At 39.2% G+C, this 17,555-nt stretch overlaps 1 long non-coding RNA gene across 1 annotated transcript; it reads right to left on the minus strand.

The window, feature by feature from the left end:
• Nucleotides 1–349: 349 nt before the first annotated feature.
• LOC123386046 lies at nt 350–17,338 on the minus strand. The gene is made up of 3 exons (XR_006599521.1): nt 15,286–17,338; nt 12,102–12,177; nt 350–674 (listed from the first exon to the last, which is right to left on the minus strand). It is a non-coding gene; the product is annotated as an uncharacterized LOC123386046 (long non-coding RNA).
• Nucleotides 17,339–17,555: the final 217 nt, after the last annotated feature.

Below are 17,555 nucleotides of genomic sequence, written 5' to 3' on the forward strand. Positions count from 1 at the left end.
TTCAATGATCTTGCTTCCTACTGCTGTTCCTCCAGGTCCAGTAGACTTTCACTTTTGCAATGTTCATTCCTTTCTTTTTAAAACTATTTGAAACTAGGGGCGCCTGGGTGGCTCAGTCGGTTAAGCGGCGGACTTCGGCTCAGGTCATGATCTCACGGTCCGTGAGTTCGTGAGCTCGAGCCCTGCATCGGGCTCTGTGCTGACAGCTCAGAGCCTGGAGCCTGTTTCAGATTCTGTGTCTCCCTCTCTCTGACCCTCCCCTGTTCATGCTCTGTCTCTCTCTGTCTCAAAAAGAAATAAACATTAAAAAAAATTTTTTTTTTAACTATTTGAAACTAGATGTGGGTTTTGTTATCATTTTTTCTTTCCCAATGAAAGGTTTTATTTTTTTAAGTAAAATTTTTATCAGATCAAAATTTATAACAAGAGCTGCTATTTATTGATATGGCAGAAATTGTACTAAGTGATTTATAAGTATTATACCATTTGCTTCCTGCAACAACCTCATGGGTAGGTATTCTTCTGAGGGGAAACGAAGTAACTTGCCCAGGCCTCTCAACTACTAGGTGGCAAAGGTGGGGCTGGGGCTGGAATTCAGATCTAGCTAACAGCAGAGTCCATATTCTTCTTCTTCTTCTTCTTCTTCTTCTTCTTCTTCTTCTTCTTCTTCTTCTCTTTTTTATGAGAGAGAGCACAAGCAGGGGAGAGGAGCAGAGGGGAGAGAGAGAAAGAAAGAAAGAAAAAAAGAAAGAAAGAAAGAGAGAGAGAAAGAGGGAGAGGGAGGGGATTGGAGGGAGAGAGGGAGAGAGGGAGAGAGGGGGAAAGGGGGAGAGAGAGACAGAGAGAGAGAGAGAGAGAGAGAGAGAGAGAATCTTAATCAGGCTCCACATTCAGTGCAGATCCCGACATGGGGGTTGATCCCATCACCCTGAGATCATGATCTGAGCTGAAATCAAGAGTTGGATGCTCAACCCACTGAGCCACCCAGGTGTCCCAGAGTCCACATTCCTAATTACAGCTGCCTCTAAACTATAAAAACATATGTGTTTATTGTAAAACTATTTGGATAATACAGAAAGTCTGAAGAAGAAATAAATTCCCTTGAGATCCCATCTACTGAAATAAATCACCAGTAACATTGTCTTCAACCTTTCTCTCTGCATATATATCTTTAGCATACACACAATGTACATATTTTCATACAATGCTAAATGAAAAGCAGGAAAAAAATGAAAAAAAAAAAAAAAACAAAGCAAAGCAGGAAGGGGCGTCTGGGTGGCTCAGTTGGTTCAGCATCTGACTCTTGATTTCAGCTCAAGTCATGATTTTGCGGTTTGTGGGTTCCAGCTGCTTATCAAGTTCTGTTCTAACAGCTCAGAGCCTGCTTGAGATACTCTCTCTCCCCCTCTGTCTGCACCCCTCCCCCCCGCTCACTCTCTCTATCAAAAAGAAATAAACAGTAAAAAAAAAAAAAAAAAAAAAAAGCAGGAAACAAAACTACGCTGAATATTTCCTTCTAAAAAAATCAATATATAGGACTCTTACTCCACATTCATCATGTTTTTTAATCTAACATGATGTAATGAGTATTTTCTAATATCATTAAATATTACTCAGAAACAATTTTTAATGGCCATATTTCATTATGTAAATTTCCTATCATTTAGTCTTTATGTTGATACCTTTCCTTCTATCATAAATAAAAGTGTGGTGAATATCTACATATGTTTTTGTTCTATTCTTTTCTTTATTCTTTTTTTTATTTTTTTTAACGTTTATTTATTATTGAGAGACAGAGAGAGTGCATGAGCATGGGAGGGAGAGACAGAGAGAGGAGGAGACACAGAATCCGAAGAAGGCTCCAGGATCTGAGGTGTCAGCACAGAGCCCGACACGGGGCTCGAACTCACAAACCGCGAGATCATGACCTGATCCAAAGTCAGACGCTCAACCGACTGAGCCACCCAGGTGCCCCACATTTTTGTTCTATTCTTATGAATGATCAAATATGTATTGAACTCCTAGTATGTGCTACCTACCAGGCTAGGTATAAGAGAGACAATGGTGAGGAAAAGAGCCATGATCTCATCCTTTAGGGAGTTAGCAATCTAGTGAAAGAGTCTTATCCACATTAATCCACCGAACACACAAAAAATTATAAATACATACTGTGATAAAAAGGAAAGGCACATGTTGCTGAGAGAATGTACCAAAAGAGAGATCCGCCCTAGTCTAGGGGATTACAGAAAATCTGTCCAATGAAGTAATAATGGGCTTGAGATCTGAATGAAAAGTAGGAGTTAGCTGAGCAAGGATGCTGGACAATAGCATTCTAGGCAGTGGAACAGTAAATGCAAAGGTCCTGTAACAGGAAGCAGCACAGGGCACTTGAGGAACAGTCAGCATAGTTGGAGTAGATGTAGCCCGGAAAGCAAGAGGGTATAGGAGTTAGAGAGGTGGGGAAGATAGCAAAAGGGTGAGGGTTGGTCCCTGCAGGCCTCATTGAAGATCTTGAGCTTTATCCTAAAATGTGAAGAGAATGAAGGGTTGTCAACAGATTGAACTCTGAGTTGAGAAAGGTCCCTCTGCTTGCATGGAGGACATGCAGGAGATGGGGCAAGACCGTGAGGAATCTTAACTGTCATCTTGCTGAGAGATGATAGCAGCCTCGGCCAGGGACACAGGAAGAGGTAAACAAATCCTCCAGATCTTTTAGAAGATAAGATTTAGAGAACTGGTGATGGACTGGTTAAGGAAGTGTGAGGGAGAAGGAGGTGTAGGACTGCTCCCTGGTTTCTGACTTGCAGAACCAGAGGCACACTCCCTCAATCAGGAATACTGGCAAAAAAGCAAGTTTGCGGGAGGTCATACAATCATGAAGCTGGGTTAGGAAATCTTTTTCTTCTTTTGTAAAGAACCAATTTTGGGGCCCCTGGGTGGCTCAGTCAGTTAAATGTCTGACCTCGGCTCAGGTCATGATTTCATAGCTCATGAGTTCAAGTTCCACATTGGGCTCTGTGCTGGCAGCTCAGAGCCTGGAGCCTGCTTCAGATTCTGTGTCTCCCTCCCTCTTTGCCTCTCCCCAGCTTATGCTCTGTCTCTCTGTATCTAAAATAAATAAACATTAAGAGAAATAATTTTTATAATCTTGGTTTAATGGAAAATTTTAAATTTAGGAGTTTAATTTCCATATATTTAGGCATTTCCTAAATTACTTGCCATTATTAATTTCTAATTTCACTCCATTGTGATCAGGGAACATATTTTGTTTCAACCCACTGATTCAAACCAGAAAGGCAAAGACAATTTTTATTTTGTTTACCCTTTAATCTTCCAGGACTCAGCATGTCACATGGTGGCAGTTAATAGAAGAACCAAAGTATCATCCTACAGATTAGTTTACTGGTCATAGGGGAAAACACAACTTTGTAAAGGATCAGACTGATCAATCATGGCTTCACTATCAGTGGGAAAACCAGATATTGTGTGCACCTGATGTGATACAGTATGAAGGACACAGAATCACCTAGGAAGTATCCTACCAAAAATGTTTAGTCTGAACCTAACCAAACTTTTGGTTTAAGTTTATTTATTTATTTTGAGAGAGAGAAAGAGAGAGAGAGAGAGACAGAACATTTGTACATGCACAATTGGGGGAGGTGCAGAGAGAGAGAGAGAGAGAGAGAGAGAGATAGAGAGAGAGAATCTCAAGCAGGCCCCATACTGTCAGTGCAGAGCCAGACATGGGGCTGGTACCCACAAACCATGAGATCATGATCTGAGCCAAAATTAAAAGTCAGATGTTTAACCAACTGAGCCAGCCAGGTGTCCCTAACCAACCTTTTAGATCTGTCAGCTTACAGGAAATGCATGGAATAGAGGAACAAAGGAAATGACATTACAAGGAAACCATCAGACTAATCCAGAAGGTGGGATGTTCTACAGTACATACTGAGTTTCATCAAGAAGTCAGTGGCATCTGGAAAACAGTGTGGAGGTTCTTCAAAAAATTAAAAATAGACCTACCCTATGACCCAGCAATAGCACTGCTAGGAATTTACCCAAGGGATACAGGAGTACTGATGCACAGGGGCACTTGTATCCCAATGTTTATAGCAACACTCTCAACAATAGCCAAATTATGCAAAGAGCCTAAATGTCCATCAATTGATGAATGGATAAAGAAATTGTGGTTTATATACACAATGGAGTACTACATGGCAATGAGAAAGAACGAAATATGGCCCTTTGTAGCAACGTGGATGGAACTGGAGAGTGTGATGCTAAGTGAAATAAGCCATACAGAGAAAGACAGATACCATTTGGTTTCACTCTTATGTGGATCCTGAGAAACTTAACAGAAACCCATGTGGGAGGGGAAGAAAAAAAAAAAGAGGTTAGAGTGGAAGAGAGCCAAAGCATAACAGACTCTTAAAAACTGAGAACAGGGGCGCCTGGGTGGCGCAGTCGGTTAAGCGTCCGACTTCAGCCAGGTCACGATCTCGCGGTCCGTGAGTTCGAGCCCCGCGTCAGGCTCTGGGCTGATGGCTCAGAGCCTGGAGCCTGTTTCCGATTCTGTGTCTCCCTCTCTCTCTGCCCCTCCCCTGTTCATGCTCTGTCTCTCTCTGTCCCAAAAATAAATAAAAAACGTTGAAAAAAAGAAAAAACTGAGAACAAACTGAGGGTTGATGGGGGCATGGGGGGATGGGGGGGTGAGGGGGTGGGGGGTGGGGGGGTGGGGGGGTGGGGGGGGAGGGTGGGTGATGGGTATTGAGGAGGGCACCTTTTGGGATGAGCACTGGGTGTTGTATGGAAACCAATTTGACAATAAACTTCATATATTGAAAAATAAATAAATAAATAAACTCTCTGACAAAGAAAAAAAAAAGAAGTCAGTGGCATTAAAAAAAAAGGTTTCTTGGAGACTGTTTGCGATTATAAGAAGCTTAAGAAGAATAAAAGCCAAATGTAACATGGACTTTGTTGGATAGTGGTTCAAATACATAAGCTATAAAAAGACATTTTAGGGGCTCCTGGGTGGCTTAGTCAGTTAAGCACCCAAATATTTCAGCTCAAGTCATGATCCCATGGTTTGTGAGACTGAGCTCCATGTCAGCCTCTGTGATGAACTTGGAACCTGTTTGGGACTGTTTCTCTCTCTGCCCCTCCCCTGCTCATACTCTCTCTCTCTCACACACAATAAATTAAAAAACTTAAAAAAAAAAAAAAGACATTAAAAAAAAAAAAGACATTTTGGAGGGGCGCCTGGGTGGCTCAGTTGGTTAAGTAACTGACTTCAGCTCAGGTCATGATCTCATGGTTTGTGGGTTCAAGCCCCACGTTGGTCTCTGTGCTGACAGCTCGGAGCCTGGAGCCTGCTTTGGATTCTGTGTCTCCCTCTCTCTGCCCCTCCCCCACTTGTGCTCTGTCTTCTCTCTCAAAAATAAATAAAATGTAAACGAAATAAAATAAAAAGACATTTTGGTGATAGTTGGGAAAATTCAACTATATATCAGGTATTAGATTATATTAAGAAACAATTAATTTGTTAGGTGTGATAATAGTCTCTCTTTTTTTCATTTTTTAAAATGTTTATTTAAGAGAGAAAGAGAGAGAACATGAGCAGGGGAGGGGCAGAGAGAGAGGGAGACACAGAATCCGAAGCTCTGAGCTGTCAGGAAAGAGCCCGATGTGGGGTTCAAACCCATGAACTGCAAGATCGTGACCTGAGACGAAGTCAGATGCTTAACTGACTGAGCCTCCCAGGTGCCCCAATAATGGTCTCTTTTTGATACATAGTCAGGTCCAGGCCCAGTAGGACTCAAGAAGCAGACTTAGGTGCCTGCAAGACCAAGAGTAGTCATAATATCTCTGGGTTTATCTCAGCAGTGAGGAGAAAACCTCTGCTCCAAGAATATAGCTGGATAAGAAGTGGCTGCTAAGGGTCTGATGTCTAAAAGTTATAAATGGGGGCGCCTGGGTGGCGCAGTCGGTTAAGCCTCCGACTTCAGCCAGGTCACGATCTCGCGGTCCCTGAGTTCGAGCCCCGCGTCGGGCTCTGGGCTGATGGCTCAGAACCTGGAGCCTGTTTCCGATTCTGTGTCTCCCTCTCTCTCTGCCCCTCCCCCGTTCATGCTCTGTTTCTCTCTGTCCCAAAAATAAATAAACGTTGAAAAAAAAAATTTAAAAGTTATAAATGGCAGGCCTGGAATTCATAAAAATTCCGGTAAGCCCAATAGTTTCTTAGAAAGCTGATGGATATCACTGGAGTGAGGATTGTTCTGGAACCCCCAAGCCAATGTTATGATTGATTCTTCTAAACAAATCAATAATAAGTAGGTCATGTGCTGCCCTACTTTTCACCTGTTCTATGTCAATGTCCAGGAAGAAACAGACCCTTTCTGTTATCATTCTTGGTAAAACTTCAGCTTCAGTCAGCTTTCTTTCACAGCTCCTTCCTCATGTCCACACAGGAAATGTGGAGATATGAAAATTAATGTAACTATTTGTAGAATTATCTTGCTCTTTCTAATTATCATCCTAATAAAATCAACCAGAAATTGGACAGCTAGATCGCCACAGTTTGGGTGACTACCTACCTATTTCCACTGACCTTGGTCCAGGAATACTGTAGAAAGTAAGGTCCAGGAGTCTTTTAGATCTCACTTCTCTCTCTTTTTTTGAAAGATTTATTATTTTTAGAGAACAAGAGAGCATGAGTGGGGGAGAAGGGCAGAGGGAGAGAGAGAGAATATCTTTTCTTTCTTTTTTTTTTTTTAATTTTTTTTTCAACGTTTATTTATTTTTGGGACAGAGAGAGAGACAGAACATGAACGGGGGAGGGGCAGAGAGAGAGGGAGACACAGAATCGGAAACAGGCTCCAGGCTCCGAGCTATCAGCCCAGAGCCCGACGCGGGGCTCGAACCCACGGACCGCAAGATCGTGACCTGGCTGAAGTCGGACGCTTAACCGACTGCGCCACCCAGGCGCCCCAGAATATCTTTTCTTTAAAAAAAATGTTTAATGTTTATTTTTGAGAGAGACAGACATAGAGACAGAGACAGAGCACAAGTGGGGGAGGGTCAGAGAGAGAGGGAGACACAGAATCTAAAGCAGACTCCAGGCTCTGAGCTGTCAGCACAGAGCCCTATGCGGGGCTTGAACTCATGAGCTGTAAGATCATGACCTGAGCCAAAGTCCAAGGCTTAATTGACTGAGCCACCCAGGTGCCCCTAGATCTCACTTCTCTTATCTCAATGTAGAGCTTTCAGCCCAGATCCTACATAACATTTCTAAGTATTGGGGAAAAGAGGAAAGGAGGGAATTTATATTTACTGAGTAGCTATTATTGGCCAGGCATTAAACTATTTCACCTATGTTCAATCATTTAATTGGGGATAATATAAAGTAGTAGTTAAGAGGTCTGGCTCTAAAAACTGAAATCAGAAAGAGAGAGAGAGAGAGAGGGAGAGAAAGAGAGAGATAGATGTATGTGTGTGTGTGTTGGGGGGGAAGCGGGGATATAAAACTGGCAAAATGTTAACAATTACGGAATCCAAATGGAGGCTATACAGGTAGTCTGTATGAATATCAACTTTGTAATTTTTTTGCAATTAAAGAAAAATTCCTCAAATAGTTAATGTAGTTATCATATGACCTAGCATATAACTACTAGATATATAATCAAGAAAAAGTGAAAATTTACATCTGTACACAAGAAAGCTTGTAGACAAATGTTCATAGCCCTATTCATTATTCATGATAGCCAAAAAGTGGAAACCCCAAAGCCCATCAACTGATGGAGAGATAAACAAAAGTCATCTATCCATACAATGTATTATTTTATTTGGCAGTAAAAAGGAATGGAGTTCTGATATATGCAATGACACAGATAAACTTTGAAAGAACCATGCTAAGTAAAAGAAACCAATCACAGAAAAAACACATATTTTATGATTCTATTTATATCAAATGTCAGAATAGGCAAATCAGTAGAAACAGAGAGTAGATTAGTGGCTGCCTAGGGCTGTGAATAGGAAGTTGAGGTGAAGTGATTATTAGTGGGTATGGGGTTTCTTTGGTAGGGGCTGGGGGATAAGAATGTTCTAAAATTAGATTGTGGTGATAGTTACATAACTGTGAATATACTAAAAACCACTGACACCTGGGTGGCTCAGTCCATTAAGTGTAGAATTCAGCTCAGGTCATGATCTCACGGTTCATGAGTTCGAACCCTGCATCGGGCTCTGTGCTGACAGCTCAGAGCCTGGAGCCTGCTTCGTATTCTGTGTCCCCCTCTCTCTACCTCTCTCCCACTTGTACTCTATCTCTCGAAGATAAATAAACATTAAAAAAAAATTTAAAAACCCACTGAACTGTACACTTTAATGTATGGCATATGGATTATATCTCAATTAAAGCTGTTTAAAACCAAGAATGACAAATCCAGACTACCTGGGTTTGGATCCTGTCTCTACCACTTTCTTTACCACCTTCTTTGTCATGTAAATTTGGGCAAGTTATTTAACCTCTAGGCTACCACTTCTTTTTTTTTTTTTAATTTTTTTTTTTAATGTTTATTTATTTTTGAGACAGAGACAGAGCATGAACAGGCGAAGGTCAGGGAGAGGGAGACACAGAATCTGAAGCAGGCTCCAGGTTCTGAGCTGTCAGCACAGAGCCTGACGTGGGGCTCGAACTCACGGACTGTGAGATCATGACCTGAGCCAAAGTCGGATGCTTAACCAACTGAGCCACCCAGGCGCCCCTAGGCTACCACTTCTAAGCTGCAAATAGAGGAGTAATAACACCACTACTAGCTTTGGTTGGAGGAATAATCTATGAGATAATCTATGTGAAGTGCCCCTAGTAAATTCTCAATAAATGTTAGCTATTATGATGATGATGGATTATCCAATAACTCTAGAGTTTGTTATTATTCCCGTTTTTCAGATGAGGACTCTGAGGCCCATAAAAGTTAATACTTTGCCCAAGGTCATGCACCTAACAGAAAATAGGAGAAGGCATTTTGATAATATATAACTGTAAAAGCCAGGCTCTTCCACCATGTCATTTTGCTTGCCAGAGTAGATGTATTTTTTGTGGTACAATATGCATTTATAGAAGGTGCTTTAAGAATTATGTAATTGCAGGGGTGCCTGGGTGGCTCAGTGGGCTATGCGTCTGACTCGATTTTGACTCAGGTTGATTTCACAGTCTTGAGATCAAACCTGCGTTGGGCTCTGAGCTGAGCATGGAGCCTGCTTGGGATTCTCTCTCTCCCTTTCTCTGCCCACACCCTGCTCACACTCTCTCTAAATCAATCAATCAATCATGTAAAAAAAGAATTATGTATCTGCATGTGAGAAATTAATGTGCTAAATAAAACCACGTCTAATTTTGACACAGCCTTTTATGCCAAAATGATATTATTTATTTAATGTTCCCCAAACTGCTCTAGCTTAATCATCTGACATGAAGTGGATCAATAAGATGACAATTTGTCACTGTTAGCAAAACAAACTGACTTTCCATCTATTCATGTGGTATATCTGAATGGCCCTAGGCTATTTTCACAGCCAGGTTAATGGAATTAAGCATGTATTATCTAAGTCCAGCACTGAACACTTCCCACCTTGTGTTAGGGGTATTTTTCTTTTCTTGTCAGCCCAGCTCCTTTAGGGCATTTAAGGATGCTAAACATAGAATGGATTTGCTAAATTGTTTTTGAATGAGTGAGCAAATGAAGGGAAGGATGAACAAATACATGTAAGCCACACACTTCAACAGTCACTGGCTCTAATACTGGCAATATATTATCTTATAGATTGTGTACTTCATGCTAAGGTCCAGATGGGGAGAATAAGATTTACAACTTTAAGGTACTCCTCATCCCGGAATTGGGCAAAAAGTCCTAATAACCCTTATTGATTAAGCTATAAATTCAGGTACCATGTATTTCCAAAAAGTACTGAAAGTTCCCATTTAATCACTTCCCTCTTTACCCCATTCTCCAAACCATACACATGTACCCAGCTGGGACTGTCCTGCTTCTTCCTTAAATTTGTAAAACAATGCCCGATGAAGGTTAACAATCTAGTGTAGAATGTACAATCTAGTGTAGATGAAGGTTAACAATCTAGTGTAGAACAATCTAGTGTAGAATGCATTTAAGTGGTACAAGTGTGAAAAGCCTTCCAGCTACTGTAGGTAACCAGTCTGGCTGAATATTTAAAAGAAGTCAAAATAAATAAATAAATACCTAAATAAGTAAATAAATAAAAGAAGACTAGCCTGCTACACCTAACGGGACCTGAGTTTACACCTTCCTGGATGGCAATTTCATACCTGGCACTCAGTGCTGTGTTTAGCACATACTAAGCATTTAGTAAATGTCTGCTGCATGAGTGACTGAAATTGTCTGCTTTTCTTTGGCTCCCATTCATATTGCCCACGTTTTGTATTAGAGATCTCGTTTTTCCAGGCACAGATTTGAGTTCCACTGTGGGGACTAGAGGTGACACTTTAGATGAAAAAATAGGAGGAATATTTGAAAATCAGTCCAGTTAGAGAAAGAGGAAAGTGAAGAAATTCATAAAAGATTACAGTTCTTTTACATAAAATATTATCTTAAGTTTTGACCTCTGTGCAGGTCAATTTAATTCTCTTTATTCTGTGGCCATGGTATGGTCCCAAACCTGTCATTTTCTATTAATGTATGCCCTTAAAGAGGGAAGGGAAGGCAAAGCAAAAAGGAAATCCAAAACCAATTTTGAAGGGGAAAAAAAATCTCTCAAAACATGGGTCCTACTAAGTAAACGTCAGTGATGTCATTTTTCATAACAAGGTAAGGCTTTAATGCAAAGACTGTGAAGATTCTGAGCCTCCCTGATAATTCCCTGACTACAGGCAAAATAAATATTCAGAGATTAAATGAGGCAGGATATACTGCTATAAAATGTGGAAGCCTAGGACAGCTTAGATCCTCCACAGTTCAAATGAAAGATCATTCATTTGTTCAACAACCTTTTATTTATTAAAAAACTTTTCTGGGGCGCCTGGGTGGCGCAGTCGGTTAAGCGTCCGACTTCAGCCAGGTCACGATCTCGCGGCCCGTGAGTTCGAGCCCCGCGTCAGGCTCTGGGCTGATGGCTCAGAGCCTGGAGCCTGTTTCCGATTCTGTGTCTCCCTCTCTCTCTGCCCCTCCCCCGTTCATGCTCTGTCTCTCTCTGTCCCAAAAATAAATAAATAAACGTTAAAAAAAATAAATAAATAAAATAAAAAACTTTTCTTAAATGTTTATTTTTGAGAGATGAGAGAGACAGAGACAGAGAGACAGAGTGCAAGCAGGGGAGGGGCAGAGAGAGAGAGACACAGAATCTGAAGCAGGCTCCAGGCTCTGAGCTGTCAGCACAGAGCCCGACGCAGGGCTCAAACTCACAAACTGTGAGATCATGACCTGAGCCGAAGTCAGATTCTTAACCTACTGAGCCACTGAGGTGCCCAACAACCCTTTAATTTAAATGCTTCTATATACCAGGAACTATTTTAGGTATTGGAGATCCAAATTAGGGCTTGAAAAGAATGTGAAGCATGGAGAATATCAGGAAATATTCAGAGGAGAAAGTTGGAAGAAATAATATTGGCAGAAACCTTCTACCAACCCTGTAACGCCCCACAGAATACTAACTAGTCTCTCTCTTCCTTGACAGATAAGTTTCTTGAAAGAAAAATCTATTCCTCTGTTAATGTACAGAATTAAGAACAAACTTTTAGAACTTTTGTGGCAATTTGACATGGCCATGACATCCAAGCCTGTCATCAGTAAACTTGTCTTGTTGAAGAGTATAAATCAGTTTGTGTCATCAAACTCTCAGGGTACCTTGTACCTGGTGCAAGTGACATAGTTACACATAGCAAGACTGCAGTCAGTCCATACAGAGTGGAAATTACAGATACTGTGCTTCACCAGAGACATTTGAAAAGCACTGGTCTATATCACACTGTTTCCCCTTCATCACTTCATTCGGTCTTCAAGCCATTTCAAACTGCCATCAGCCCTCCCCATGCTGCTAAAAATGCCACAGGAAATGTCACTGACCTTATGGCCAAGTGTGGTGGATTCTTGTCTTCATGATATGATAAATGACATCTCCAGCACTTTCCACCCTTTGCTTCTGTAACATTACAAAGTTGTGTTATCTCACCTCGCTGACAACACCTTCTGTCTTTCCAGGCTTCTCTTTTGCCTACTCCTTGGCCTATTTCTCTTCTCATGTTACATTCACACAGATTATTGCCGGACAATCTTACTGATGTTCCATGGTTTCGACTATATACTGTTGACTTCTAAATCTCTGTTTCCAGGGTTATAAACTTGATGGTACACTAATGTGCTTAGAAGATTTAGAAAAGCAATCAGTTTAAGTTTAAAAAGCAAGATAAACAGAGAACCAATTTTTCATTTATAATTTTTTTCAAAAATTAAATATTATTTACCCCCAGAAACCATTTTTATTCCAAATAAAATCTTATATGAATTCTAATATATGAAACAAAATAAAAACAGTTTCTTTCAAATGGCTGTGAGCCCTATCCATTTAGTCTTTTACTTTCTGGGGCTCTCGGGTAATTGCTGAACCATGGGGTTTCTTTTCTTCTTCTTCTTTTTTTTTTTTTAAAGTAGATTTCATACCCAACATGGGACTTGAATTCAAGAAGTACATGCTCTACCAACTGAGCCAGCCATGCCCTTATCATAAGGTTTCTTAACCTGGGGTCTTTGGATGCCCAAGAAATCCACGGAAAGAATTCAGGGCCCATGAAAAATTACATCTTTATTTTAACGAACCACTACTTGAAATCTATTATACCTCCTTAAATTATGAATTTAGACCAAAAAAAATATGAATATAGACCATAAACCACTATACTATCAGTAGTACTTATGGGTTCATCACCAATAGAAATCACACATTCAAGTCATGTTATGTTATTACAGATCTCAAATAATCATTTACATTCATCACTACATATTATGGTAGTTATTATACTGCCACTAGACACTGTTACATAATGTGTTAATAAAGAAGCATATACATTAAGGTATCATTTTTGATTGATATATTTTATATATATTTTAAAAATACATATATATAAATTTTTTAACGTTTATTTTTGAGAGAGAGAGAGATACAGAGCACGAGCGGGGGAAGGGCAGAGAGAGAGGGAGACACAGAACCCAAAGTAGGCTCCAGGCTCTGAGCTGTCAGCACAGAGCTTGACGCTGGGCTCAAACTCACGATCTTTGAGATCACAACCTGAGCCGAAGTCAGATGCTTAACCAACTGAGCCACCAGGCACCCCATATATATATATTTTTTTTTAATTTATTTTTACACATTTATTCAGTGTTTTTTTTAATATGAAATTTATTGTCAAATTGGTTTCCATACAATATAAATTTTAAAACATTATTCTACGAAGGGATTCATAGAAAGGGATCGATGGTACAAGAAGAGGTTAAGAACCCCTATAGAAACTTAAGGTTCCATGGCAATTACCCACATGGAACACAGAGCTCACAAGTAAAGTCTCTACTTTGGCCTTAGTCCTTCTTTAAAAGGATTTAATGGAAGTGATGACAAACAGGCCCTTTTGTTCTTAATTTTAAAGAGATATTCAGTGAAGAAAGAGCCTGTTGGAACCTCATTTCAAATAATAATCCTGTATTTGAAAGGAAAATGGCTTTTTAAAAAACATTTTTCTCCAAATGCTATTTAACACTCACTTCTACAAAACCTTTTTTCTTTAGATTCTTTTTTCCTGCATTCCCTCGATGTGTATTCAATTGCTTATCACTGAATACTTACTAGTTCACAAGCCTATTTGTCTCGCCAACTGGATTACAAAAGTGCCCTTGAGAAGTTTATTTCTCAGGATGGCCAGAATAGTGTTCTACAAATAGACACTCAATACATGTTTCCTGATGAATATAAGGTCTTTCACAAAAGTGAACTTATTTACCATAAAAGCAGTATTAAAAATCAATATGGTTAAATAATGTTTATTATAAGGTGCTAAAAAAGAGGAATCTTTGACTCTGGAAAGTATTTTGTGAAAGGAGTTAAGACATATGTTTATAAATAGCTTTTACTTACGAGTAAGGATTAAAAATCTTCCTTAATGGAAAGTGATCTTGCAAATGATCTGAAAATTCCATTTTCTATCACCAGCAGAGTGGGACAGGCTTTCTCTAATGAGCAGATGATATGAATATTACTAAATTCTAAAATTTTTAACTCAGGAATTCAGCCATGGCTTATATGTGATCAAATAAGAGTTTTACAATGAAAGTTCAAGCATAGAATACAACCATGATTTCTAAAACTATAGGATATATTCCATTCCATAAAACCATGAAAATATAACCATGATTTCTAAAAACTATAGGATATATTCCATTTCAGAGATGTTACAGTAGTTTTAATTTTTTCTTATCTACTGAAACCATTGTTATATGAAAATTACTGCAAATCAGGCTTGTACATCTAAATTCAAGTAGCAGACCTATGACTTTTTAGCCAATGATTTATTTCAAAATGCTACTTTCATTAAAAAGGTGAATATTTTTTCTTTCCACATTTACAAATTTCCTATTAAGTCTCTTCTGAACCAATCTGATGTTTAAATGATTTGAAATGTCAACAATACTAAAAAATATAGCTAACATTTTCCAAATAATGGTTAATGCCTTGTACCCTTCCATTTAATTCTGAAATCAATCAAGTCCTGTTAATTTTCCCACATGCCTCTTAAATACACCCATCCCAAGTGCACTTGCCAATGCCTTAATTCAGCCCTCCTAGCTGCCTCCAATTTCCTCACCTTCCCATACATTCTCAGCATGTTCATAAAATGATCAGACTTGTGTTTCAGAAAGATCATGACACTCCTCTGCTTAAAACCCTGCACTGGCTCCTCATCAGGCACAGGTTTCATGTTCATTAGCACAGTATCCCATGACCCTCAATGATCTGGCTCATACTTCCCTGTCCTGCACTTCTCGCATCACAGTGCCTCACACTAATCGGCGGTAATGAACTATCTGCAGGGCCTTTGCACAGTTTTTCTTTCTCCAGGGCCATCCTCTCATAGAGTCCTGGTTAACTCTATCATCCTTCACGACCCAGCTCAAACACTACTTCTTCTATAAGGCCTTCTTGAAGCCCATCCAACTCCAAAGGTAATCATTCCCTCTTCAAATCTTCTATCACTGTACTTACCACATTGCATTGTAATTGTTTATATGCTTGTGTTCCCTGTATCACTGTAGACTTGTTGAGACATTAAAAGGTGCTTCATGTTTGTTGAACTGAACTAAATTTGATCTAATGATCTGAGTAATTGGGAAACAGAGATGGGATGTTTCCAGAATGATTCATAGTAACCAAGATGATCATGTTTCTCCACAGCAAACATAAATCTTACGTTTCTCTAATCACAGGGATTATCAGACCCTCTTGGAACAGCGCACAAAACACAAATCCTTAAATATAGATTGCTTCTGGCTTAGTGAAAAATATATACATTATGTTTTAATCTTAATTTTAGCAGAGTACAAAGTACCTTAAAGGATGGATTATTTATACTGTGCACTAGGAATTAGGACTTATTCAATTTGATCATATGCATACTAGGAGAAAAGTAGAGTCCTGATACATTGGAAACTATTTTGTAGAATAATTCCTTTGGGGAACACTAAAAGTTATGTAAGGGGTGCCTATTATGAAACCAAAGTAGGTGGCATAAGAGATACAGGGAAATTTTGTGGCTTCAAATATTTAGGTAGACAAAACCAAGTCACAGCAAGCATATAGGTAGGTACAACGCATAATTTTCAAGATCCAAATCTGCTCCTCTGTGACTACAGCCACAACAAAGTTCTTTTTCTGGGATAAAAAATACTAAGAAATTGCAGAAACAATAATTAAGGATAAAGTCTACCCTCTTACCAGCATGCACAAATGACTTAAAACTATTTTTTTAAGTCTATTTATTTTTGAGAGAGAGCAAGAACACAGGTGGAGGAGGTGGGCACAAAGGAAGACACAGAATCTGAAGCAGGCTCTAGGCTCTGAGCTGTCACTACAGAGCATGACGAGGCTCAAACCCACAAACTGTGAGATCACAACCTGAGCCAAAGTCAGATGCTTAACCAACTGAGCCACCCAGGCGCCCTAACTTAAAAACTAGTTTTACTACAGATATATCCATATTACTCATAAATTCAAATACACCAATAATTTTTAAAATCAGCTCATGATTTAACTTTCTTATTTGCTCTTAACTGTATTTTGTAGACTCCATACTACACACATTATTTTTGAAATAAAAATATAATCATTTTAAAAAGTTAACTCACAAAAATATCAATCATGTTAGACTACCCAGTTTTTAGGGTTTTCCTATGAGAATGTCATTAGTTTCTGTTTTACCTAAGGTTCATTTTTTAGAATTCTATTCATTTATTTTACATATTGCCAAGAGAAAATTTGAATGAAATAAAATATCCCAGCTCAGAGAAGAAAACTTTATTGTTGCAGTGGCAATGGCACTTTAATCCCAAAACTTTTTTCTATAGCTAAGACACAAGATGATCTAATTCAGTCAATGTTTCTTAAACACTGGTATTCAGGGATAACTATAAGGCACTTTTCTTTAGCTAGTAGATAAAAACAAAGCCAAAATAAGGAAAGAAGTACTGCTAAATCAACTTCATAACAAATTTAATTCTAATGCAGCAATTATTCAAAGTGTACACATTACTCAATATGCAACAGTAATACAAATTGTAAACCAGCAACTTTACTTTTAAAAATTAGTGCATGCCTGGCTGGCACAGTTGGTAGACCATGCAACTCTTCATCTTCGGGTTGACTTTGAGCCCCATGTTGGGGACAGATTACTTCAAAAATTTTTTAAATCTTGAAAAAAAATCAGTTAAGCCTAAAAAACCCAGATACATTCTAAAGTGTAAATAGACTGCAAATTAGGAAAATGGTTGACACCAGTTTTGTTACTGCTTCATCCTCTTCCCCCTCATATAAAAGACTTTTGAAATGAAAACTATGTATCTATACAACTCTTCATAACACAATTATCAATAAGCAGTAATGAGTAAAAGGATTGCCACTCTTTCTCTTGATCTTTGATCCATAGCTTTTTTTTTTTTTTTTAAGATTTTATTTAGGGGCACCTGGGTGGCTGGCTCAGTTGGTTAAGCATCCAATTTCAGCTCGATCATGATCTTACAGTTCGTGAGTTCAGATCCTGCGCGTCAGGCTCTGAGCTGACAGTTTGGAGCCTGCTTCAGATTCTGTGTCACCTTCTCTCTCTGCTCCTCCCCTGCCTGAGCTCTGTCTCTCTCAAAAATAAACATTAAAAAAAATTTTTTTTAAAGAATTTTAAGTCATCTCTACACCCAACGTGGGGCTCAAACCCACAATCCCGAAATCAAGACTGCATACTCCACCAACTGAGCCAGGCAGGCATC

The sequence above is a fragment of the Felis catus genome, chromosome B3, assembly GCF_018350175.1.
Source record: "Felis catus isolate Fca126 chromosome B3, F.catus_Fca126_mat1.0, whole genome shotgun sequence".
Lineage (NCBI taxonomy): Eukaryota > Metazoa > Chordata > Mammalia > Carnivora > Felidae > Felis > Felis catus.